Here is a 10,736-nt window from a genome sequence, read left to right as displayed (position 1 = left end):
TCAACAGGGTAATGCAGTGCATGTTCTAGATGCACTTCTCCTTAGAGTGGTGGCACGTGGCCAAATACGAAGGCAGCACATCTTCATTGTTGCTGGTTTTCATTTCTAGTACTTAAACAACTCATGCAGGTTTTGACAGCTTTTTTTTTTTTAATATATTTACATAAACCACTTTATTGCAGTAGCACTTTTTCAATAGAAAATATAAATGTTGGCTTATGAAAAGATTTTTATTTTTTTTTAAAGACCATGCAGATTTTTTTGGTATTAGGAAAACATAATGGCCTGTTTGGGGAACTTTAAAAGTTACTTTATTATAAAATATGAATCCAAACACAATAAAAAGAGTCATCTCTCAGAGACCATTTTGGAAATCAGCAGTGTGCTTTCAGGAGTATGTAGTGTTGATATGTGCGGGGAGATCATGACTGGAAGATGAACTTATCCCTACTGAAGACTGCTGGAGATCTGTACAAAACTAACCTTTAATTAGATTTAAGTATGATATGTATTCACTTTGCTGACTTTGGCTTTTATTGATTTATTTATAATGGGTTAAAAGTATAGGTGATATCTCAAATCACCTTAGGTAGGGCTTTATGGCTGCCTCAGGTCTCATTGTTAATATTCTTACAGCTATTTACCTCCCTCGGTAATGAACAGGCTAATGGGTCAGCAAATCTGACTGTGCACTGATCTCTGGGGAGGGTTTTCACTCAGTCTTCATCTGGAGCTTACTTTCACATGTGGCCTAAGTGATTTGAGTGGCTCTACACAGAACAGTTGTCAGATATGTAATAAGGTAATCAGAAAATCAGTTGTATGTGAATTAAACAAAAAAAATATGATTTTTTTTGTACTAATGCAGGTATTACGTGCACTACCTTATCCCTCAGAACCACTGCGTGAAAGAAAAGAAACATGGCACTGTGGTGCTGATGGTTACAGGGCAGATTTGTAGCAGAGTCCATCATCTGCAACTGGAACTAGATTTTAAAACAGCAGAGATTGTACCTGGGCTCAGCTACTGTTTGTCAAAACACATCCAGATTCCCAGAGGACTTCAGCGTTTTGGGTGCTAAGCTTGTGTAGAAATTCCGTTGTAAATGTCACAGTAGGAACAGATGGACAGCAAGCACTTTAGTAAATTTTACGTATACTTTCATGAACAGAAGAGTTTGACATTTTTTACCCTAATTATAGGTACTAAGCACTGAAACATTTGACCAGAGAGCTTTTGAAAACCTTGTCTTAAAATATTTCCTGTTCAGGAGTGATTAGCCAATACAGATTTCAATTTAAATTTTAATTAAAACTTGTTTGTTATGTACTGTATTAGCTTGCAACACTTTTTTTTAAAGAAAAGATGTTATCTTTATAAAATTGACTTATTTGGAAACTTAACATAAGCTTTCAAGCCCACAGAAAATATGGTGATGTGTTTCTGTTTAAAATATGTTTTAAAAAGTAATTCACTGTAAAATGTTTTTGCAGTACTACTTTAGAAATAATTTCGGATGTCTTTAGATAAGAACCTCTTAATCCTTGACTCTAAAATCTAGATTTTTGAAAAACTTACAAGAATACAGTCTCAGTGCTACTCAGTTTTGTAGCCACGCAGTTCTCACACGATCTGATTATCACTTTGAAAACATCTGTGTTGAATAGTGATAGGAAAAAGGCATTTCACTGCTGTTGTATGAAATAGCCCTGGCCCTGCATGTAAATGGACACAGGGTGTCTGTTGACGTCAGCAGACATTGTGTGTAGGGGAGGTACTTGAATTATTACAGTTTTATCTGTGAGTGACTGTTGGGGTAGTTCTGCTGATCGTAATGCCTCAAAAATTTAATTTTTGAGAAGCGCCTGTCCAGTCAGTCTGGAATTTATTGAGCTAATGAGTGAGTTTCTCTCAATGTAGCACCGTTCTTTGCGCTTTATGTCGATTGCACGGCTCTAATTAAATCCACGCAAGGGCTGTGCTTTATGCTGTTATTAAACAGCGGAGTGTTAAAATTGATTTAGCAGGCTTTAGAAGCAGTTACCCTGGAGAGGTGGTGTGGCCAGGAGTCGCCTGCTTCTGCAGAAATGCGACATGAATTCAGTCTTCTCCCTAGCAGTTCTAGAGAGATTAAAAAATAATCCCTGTGTGTTGTGTATCTCAGATGCAGAGTGAGGTTTCCAATAAATCAGCTGATGATCAGCAAAGAGAAAAGAAAATTATGTTAAAAACTAGCATAAAACACCTCCAAAATGTGGTTGGTTTTTTTGATAGTGGTTAAAGGGAAATAGTGTGAGAAGTTGAGAGGATCTCTTTCAGTTAGTTAAGCCTGAACTCAAGTCTTTCACTGTTCTGACAAATGGTAATGGCTTAAACACATCTCATGGTGCACTAGCATCTAATGCCCACTGCCCAGAGTGGTGGTCTCCTGGTCCCTCACTATGGGGGGAGTTAAAAAGAAAAACAAGGTAAAGGTACAGAGCTGTTGCCATATCTGAGTGTTTCTTTGTAGGACATGAACTGGGCTGGGAGGAGAGGAGGGAATGAGCAAAGACACTGTGGGTCAAGCCATCATTTCTGATTGTAAAATGAAACTATCTGGTCAGTCTGTTGTATTGGGTACTACTGTCAGCTTATATCTCTTCCCTCTGGCATCTTCCCTGTAAGAAGAAAAGAGTGCATGGGGATAGCAGAAAGTAGAATGAGAAGATACCTGAGGAGAGAGAATAGAAACCCTCAGAGTTTTTAATCGGGCATGTTTTCAAATGGCTTTGAATGTGGATTGGGCTTAGTGACTTAAAATTTTGGTACCTGTCTTACCTGTGGTGACTGGTGCTTGCTTTGTTTAATGTTGATCAACTAGTTTTCAGCAGAGAAAATAAAAAGCAGAATTGAAAGTGATCAGAGGGGAGAGAAAGATGCAGGGAGAGCTGGAGAGAAATGAATAGAAAAAGGAAAAATACAGAAAAATGGAAAGAAACTGGAGACAAAAATATTCAGAGAAAAGAGGAGAGTAGAAAATAGAGAGACAGCAATGAAAAAGAGAATCACAGGAGCTAAAAAATATATTTGAATGACTTTAAAGGCGCAGGTATGTCTTTCTCTTGAAAGCATAGACACCTCCTGGTTGACACACAAGATACATAACACTCAGTAGAGATTTTCCAGAGGAGAAGATGTGACTGCTGTGCTTCTAGGAGACACAAATGGAGAAAGGTTAACACCAAGAATACAGTAACTGAGGGTGTCCCTAGTTAAGGAGAAGGTAGAAATGAGTACTGATGGAAATCTGCCTTTCCAGGGGAAATGCTGGAATGTCTGAGCTTGAGCCTTAGGAAGTTCAGCTCGGGGCTTCATCCAAAGCCCTTTCTAGTGGTTGAAAAGGTTCTCCATTAACACTGAAGGTCTGTCATGAAAACAGTCCCTCCCTTTCTCTTCCTTACTTCTTCCTTACCAGTAATCCAGAAGCTTCTATTAGAAACATTTAGTTCCTGACTTTTTAATTTTTCTCCGCAAAGATGTGAGATGTATTTTTGTGGCTGACTTGAAGATCCCCCTGCTTTGTGAGATACATTGATGAACTAGGTCTATGTGAATCCACAAGATTAAAAGTTTCAGGGCAAAAACACAAGGAAATAATCCTGTTCTCTCTGAAGTTCTGTAGTTTACATGTGAGAGTCTAAACTCCTAAAGGTGGTGGGGGGGGAAAAGCTTCATTTTTACCTGAAGATAAAAAGGAAATATTCTCTTATAGTTAAAATGATTACAGCTGAGTGTTGAAGAAAAACACCAAACATTTTGAAACTTGATAATATGCAAATCAGCAACACTGGGAGAAGTGTCTGCAAGATGATTTGAGTTTCAAGGACGTAAACATACTTCATTGCTCTGATTTAGTCACCCTTGGTCATTCAGGATGTAAGTGGGAACTGATCTCATTTAGGAAATCATTGAGAGGAGATGAGTCTGAGGACTTGATTCTATCTTATCTTGACACAGCACAGTTAATAAAGGTAGGCAATTATTATGTTTTCTGGGATGTACCCTCATCTGAGGCATTGTTAATAAACATTAAAGAGCTAGTTCACCAAAGATGTTTAAGCACCTAGCTCCCATTGATTTCAATAAAATGAGGCATCTAAGTGCCTTTACAAATCTGACCTTAAGTGTCATCAGGAAAAAGTGAAGCAAAAGATAAGCAGGTTCTAAAAGAATAACAAGGTGTGTGATTCTGGTGTGCTTCTGGTTATTACATTTTACACGTATGGGATGCCTGCACATTATAAACCAAACAAAAATGCAAAAGAACAACCTCTGCCTGTACTGCACAAATTGTTATCACTTCTCCAGTCTTCTCTCAGACATCTTTTGCAAAACATGCTGTATGGATTGAGATAAAAAGCAGGAAAACAACAAACCCAAAAATATCCCCTCTGCTCCCTTCAGCCTCCCTGACACAGCCCCCCTCCCAGTGCCAGGCTTGCCCCTCCTTTTCCATTCCCCAGAGTACTTGGTGAGCTGGAGGGGTTTGTTCACCCAGCTCTGTGTGACAGGTAAACAGTTGGTCACAGCCCTAATTACAGATGCCTTTTTTTTTTTCACTCAAACATATTCCTTCAGTTAGAGGAAAATACCTTGCTCTCCAGATTAGCTGTATCGAAAAGTTACAGTAGGTATGACACAGTCCCAGTGTGATAAATAGATGGGGATAGGCAGTGGCATACAAATGTTCACTTTTTTTTTCTTTTTTGAGGAAAAATCCTGTGCTGGAAAAATATCATGTTGGTTTGTCACTATCTTTTCAGATTTGTTGCATTTTAAAACAAAACAGAAACTGAGAGGGAAGGGGGTTGCCTTGCTGTTTATGTTTCTTTCATGTTAAGCCAACTATGCTGCTTACCTACTTCTTGATAAATATTGCTCACCTCCTTCTCTTTGGGATTAAGTAAATGAAAACAAACCCTCCATAGATAAAAATAATTCCCAAAGGAAGAGATTTTCACATTTAAAGGCCAAACTAAAATTTAAAATGATTTTCCTAGATTTCCTACCTAGATTCCCTGTCTTATTCTCAGTGCATTTGTCCTTTTAAAGGAACCAATATGTTTGTATAACTGATGTGAAACAAGCTTGACTCCAAAAAGATTTAACTTAATATCTGGCTAAGCATTCAGAGGGTAGGCCATCTGTAGAATGTACATTAAGGACCCTGGCTGGAGCGCAGCTAGTCATGTATGATATCAGGCACACAAATGTGACGTGATGCCCATATACTCTTGAGCATAATTCAAAGTGCCATGAAGCTCTATGGGTAGAGAAGCTATAAACACAGTTGTCACAAATGAGAAAGTCTACAGGGTTATATTCAGACTGAAGAATGAAGAAGCATTAGAACCAGCCATCACATCTTAATGAAATTGTTAATTAAGATATTGTGGGATTCATAGCTGAAGATAATATCTGTCCAGCAACCTTGTAGCATGCTTTAATTAACCATTTCTTCCCTGGAATCAAAGGCAGACTCAAAAGTGGTGCACACAGCCCTCAGTAAATATACAAATACAATGAAAATCATGTTACTTTTTTTCTGGTGGATTTTTTTAATCTTTTTCTTTCTTTCTAAACAGACCAGCACAGAACATGTGATTATAGGAATAAGTACACGTTTAATCTACATAATCATCAGTCTTTCTTTATGTAAAAATGATTAGTAAATAGGGTTTTTAAGCAACTGTTTAGATTAGACATTGGCATCATAGATTAACTTATTTCTAAAACACTTGATTTTATCACTCTGCCTAATGATTTGTCTCATGATTTATTGGCTAATATGATGAATCATGTAAGATTTATTGTTTATCCTATAAATAGTGCAACAAATCATTAAACAGTGATAAAACCCAGCAGTTTCACAAGTCTACCTATGTTGTCTTCATGTACGATGTGCTTGTTTTGAACAATAATTTGATGGTTCTGTTTTCAGTTTTATGGTATCAGGTGAAGAGGTATCTCTGTTTAAATTAAATGGTTTTACGAAATAATGGTGAAGTCATAATCTTATACTCCAGCTATATTTATTTTATACAGAAAAATAAAGCTTAATGCCTGATGGATAGTAAATCTGTAAATTTATTCACAATAATAAATGTAGTATTCTTTCTTAGAAACACCTTAAATATAATGGCAGTTTTTCATATTTTAGCATGTCAGCTGTGTTTTTCTTGCTATGGTTTCATGTTGCAGTTGACAAAAATGTTGCTTCTATTCTGGTAATTTTAGAGATCTGAGCCCATCTCATTCAGCTCAGCTGAAAGGCTGGTGTGGGATATTGGTGAATTGATTATATGAAATTTGGCATTCAGATAATGGGAGCGGCTTTTATTTTTCTTAAGACATAATGGCTTCTCTTGTTGTAGACAAAGCTAAGTCTGCCTGTATACATTAGGGATGAAAGGACAGAAAATGGAACTAATATTCTTGAAAATTCCCTGAGGTCATCAGTGGGTTAGAATAGATGCGGTCATGATGATATTATATGCTGCAGTAGTAGATTTGCAGTATTTTAAATTGAATTATTTGGACTGTAGTGGTCAATCTTTATTGCTAACCGGGCCATTTACCTTCTTTTGATCTCAAGGTATTGCCACACCCTGTTCACCTGTTGCAGAATAGCTTGTTGTGCATTCATTAGATCATTGTTTCATACAAAGCACCTCCTGCAATACCTGCTAATGTTAAGGACAGCTCATCAGCACTTTCAAAATCCAGTATGCACTGGAAGCACCAACCCTTTGTTGTTCATTCTCAGAAGTAAAGCTGAGCTGGTGGAGTACAGCTGTGCTGTCCCCGCCCAAGAGCAGCAGATTTGCATGGCATTTGTGGCATGTATGACATTTGTGCACAGCCCATCAGCTCTGCACGAGCCCAGGGCTCATGACCTGGGAGTTGCACAGGAAAAGAGCACCTAAGAGCAAAGTGCTGCTGCTGGTTGTCCATGATACTCCCTTGCCCTGGATAAAAAGGGTCAATGGCAATGAGACGTGGGCCCCATATCCCACCCGGACAGCTGCATGGTGCCTGAGGCTGTAGTCGGGCACCTGTGTTACACAACACCTTTTTTTTTTTTTGATATGTCACAAGAATTTAGTTTGTGTGAGAGGAGATAAAATAGGATGAGCAAAAAAATTAAAGAAAGGATCAAAGAATAAACCTCTGACAGGTTTTGAATGAGCTCAGCTCTCCCCTGACCACCATTATGTCAGTGGTGTTGGTTACTTGGTTTGCTTGTCTGGCATAATTGTAAATTCTAAGGAGTTTGGTTATTGATTACTTGTACTTTGCCATAGGTACTGTCCAGCCTGGGCACTCGGACTTGCCTCTTGTGCCAGGTGCTTGTTCAGCTACTTGTTCCAGCCTGTAAAAGAGCCTGAACACAAATTGGCAGATTCTGTGCAGCAAGGCTCTGAAAATCATCTCCAATGATCCAGAAAGCTTCATAGCAAGCAGAAGAAGTCCTGCTCCTTGTCACTGTGATTATGGAGATGCAGGAAGCAGGTATCCATGTATGGCACAGCCTAACGAAGTAAGTGTGCCTTGTTTGTTAACTAACTGAGCATGTCCCTTCAGTGCCCTGCTAATAATTCCTCCTCTCAGGTTTTTCAGAGGGAAACTGCCACAGTGCTTAAGATGCACCATGAATAATAAGGTGCTCTTTCTGTGCTTTGGACATCTATTTTACTTGTAGAAGAACACTGAGCACAGCTCAGTAGCTTACCAGTCCTGGGCAGCTGTACAATTTTAAAAATGTGTGGCAATATTCCATGAGTCCTTTCTGTAATACTCTGCCCTAGCTGTATTTGCTCTCTTTGTATGTTATTGGCAATGCACTTTATAAAAAAAAAAAGAAGAAGGAACAACAAATATGAGTCTTTGAAGGCTAGTAAGAAATAAAACTTCTATGGGTACTCCTAAGGGGAAACTGTCAGTGTTTGTGGGTCAAAATCTGGGAAAAGTGAAGTTAATTGAAAGGTAGGTGGTAGATGAGATGGCTACTTAGGATTGATATTTTGGTGTGTTAAATAATTAAATCCAGGAAGACGATCTTAGTGACAGAAGCCAGCAAAGAAAATGTGCTTCTCTGTGCTTGTGTTACTCCACGTGTGTATAAGTAGCACAAATTTTTCCTTTGGTATAGCAATCTTCCTTGGATGGGTGCACCCTGTGGTGCATCAGCAGAGAAAGTAAAGCTGTGGATCTTTTAAGTCTCCAGTGTAATCCTAGGCAGTGCTACAACTGATTTTATTCCAAACAAGCCTTTTAGTCCTAAATGTGTTTCTAGAGAAATATTCTTGTTTTTCTTAGAGGAATCTCTCAGGAAAGTTTCCTGGAATTCCTTTAGATCTGGAGGTAGAACAATGGAAGAGGAGGAAAACAGAATGAAAATTCTGGATAAAAGGAAGAGGGATTTAAAGGAATAAATGTTATCATTTAATGCAGAAGGAGGAAGATGGTTTATTATACTGGACCAAACAGCTAGAAAGACCTTACTTTATAAGTGCTGACGTAGGCTTATCTCAAACCAGGGTAAAGGTTATTGCATTAAAGGTTTCAAAGGTAGGAAATTCATGTTTCTAGAGTGGGTGCATAAATCTGAGACATTTTTAATCTCACTATGTAAATAAATCTCTTCAGAAAAATAAAATTGTACTGCTTTGATTCATTTGCCATAAACCCTTTTAATTTGATTTTGATTGATAGCTATATCCCTTGCATTAGAACTTTTTGAAAAATTTTTAAGATAAGCAATTACTCCCTCTGGGTAATGCAAAGTTTTCCAACTTGTGAGGATGTGTTACTCCTGTATAAAATATAATTTGCAAATATTTTTTGTATTATAATTGCATTTTGCTTTTATCTTTCACAGCATTTGTTCATCTTTCATGCCATACTTTCAAACTCTGCAATGTGACTGACTGATGTGGTAAATGCAGTTAATTTTAATTCTGATTTTTAGGACTGAATTTGTCAATCAGTATTGTTCAATGGAGTAATTCAGTAACTGTCGCTAATTTCTTAGCTTTTTTTTTTTCCCTCTTTCTTTCTCTTTTATTTAATAATTTAGAAGTGAAACTTCTCTAAGAGCTACCTGTCAATTTGGTGTTCACAAATTGAAGGATGAGTGGCTGTTGTTTGTATCCCACACGAACACAGCTCTGGTTCAGCAACAGTGATTGTCAGTAGACTTCCATCAAGTCTGTGCTTTTCCCCACACTCAATAGGCAGCCAAGATGCCAAAAAAACAGAACAAGCTGCATCTTCAAGAAATAAAAGCACACGGGGAGCACGGGTAACCAACAGTACAAGATCCAAACCAGACAGATCAAATTAATTCTGTGAAGAGGACTGGATTATATAAACACATTACATATGCCAGATATTGATGTAGGACATTATTCTCTCTTATTCACAGGAGATTCTGCTAGTGTCAATAAGAGGTTTACAGAAAGATGTAAAGTGTCATCATCAAGTAGTAACTAATGTTTTAGTTAGCACCATTATTATTTCATATGCAGCATTACCTGATGGGAAAAATCCATTAACTTTAAAACCACAGTTGTGTGCTCTGTATTTCTCCTTGTTTGTTGTCCTTTCAACTTCTCTATCAGCCTTTAACATCAATCAACAAATTCATCCTTTTCCAGGTGAGTAATGATCCCATGCTGACTGGCATATCTGTCTGGAGAACAAGGAGTGTAGCAGAGCTGATCCTGCAGCACCCCTGTTATCTAGGGCACAGACTTTGGATATTCAGGGGAAACATCCAGAGCAGGTACACTAAAATTATAACACAATTCACCCAAATTTTCCTAGGTTTTTTTTACTTTTATGTAATCCTATCACTTATGTCCTAGTACAGGAACTCAAGATATCCAGTACCCACCTACTGTGTACTGAGGCCCTCCCCGGCTGCGTGTGCAGCAGCTCTGCATGTCAGGCCTGTGGTTCAAAACGATGATCCCTTTTCTCTGTGCAGCCAAAATTATGGACTTGCCATCTCAGTGAAGATAATAAGAACTGACTGGCCTAAATTGGACTTGTATTCTTAGTGCATTTTTGGCAACGTCATTCCTGTCCCTCAGAAACAGCCCACATTCCGTTCCTTGTTACTCAACATCAGTGTCGGGATAGATGTGTCCCAAATGCGGCAGCTTCCCAAACATCCACACTGATGCGGTGATGAGCACTGCTGATAACATCAGCTGCCTGGAAAACATCTCTCCCCACAGCTCCCCTGCCCTGATCCCACAGTAGGTGTCTGGATGCATCCTTGTTTCTTCTGGTGGATGGAAGCTTTTTGTTCGTGCAAACCCTGCTCTTTTTGCATCTTGGCTGAAAGCATTCCTTGAAAATAAAACAAGCACATCTTCCAGTGCAACGTGGCATCACTGAGGTTCCTGCAGCACCCTTTTCCAGTGGCTTGCTGGAAATCCTTGGTTGTACACAGCAGCCTTCTGTTGGCCTCCATAACTGTCACAGCTCCTTCTAAACCCCTTCCAAGCAGCAAATTCCCTGCCTTAGGTCCTAGTCATGTTTTTTGTTGTCTATGAAGCTTTGTTTAGATTGTAAAACAACCTTTGAACTCTCTGGCTGGTTACAAGAAGACTTGCAGTGGGGGATGCATCCTGCCCAGTCCCACTATTCCTCCATGTGACATCCAGAGTGGTACTTCTACTAA

At 38.6% G+C, this 10,736-nt stretch overlaps 2 long non-coding RNA genes across 2 annotated transcripts in view; both read left to right on the top strand.

The window, feature by feature from the left end:
• LOC113956901 overlaps positions 1–9,758 on the top strand; it is a 17,979-nt gene extending 8,221 nt beyond the window's left edge. The window contains exons 2-3 of the long non-coding RNA XR_003531006.1: positions 7,348–7,583; positions 9,703–9,758. This is a non-coding gene — a long non-coding RNA (uncharacterized LOC113956901). The remainder of the gene's footprint in view (positions 1–7,347; positions 7,584–9,702) is intronic.
• Positions 9,756–10,736, top strand: part of LOC113956900 — a 33,279-nt gene continuing 32,298 nt past the window's right edge. The window contains exon 1 of the long non-coding RNA XR_003531005.1: positions 9,756–9,830. This is a non-coding gene — a long non-coding RNA (uncharacterized LOC113956900). The remainder of the gene's footprint in view (positions 9,831–10,736) is intronic.

This window comes from Corapipo altera, unplaced genomic scaffold, assembly GCF_003945725.1.
Source record: "Corapipo altera isolate COAL_440 unplaced genomic scaffold, ASM394572v1 224, whole genome shotgun sequence".
Taxonomy (NCBI): Eukaryota; Metazoa; Chordata; class Aves; order Passeriformes; family Pipridae; genus Corapipo; species Corapipo altera.
This window is presented reverse-complemented; position numbering and strand designations above follow the sequence as displayed.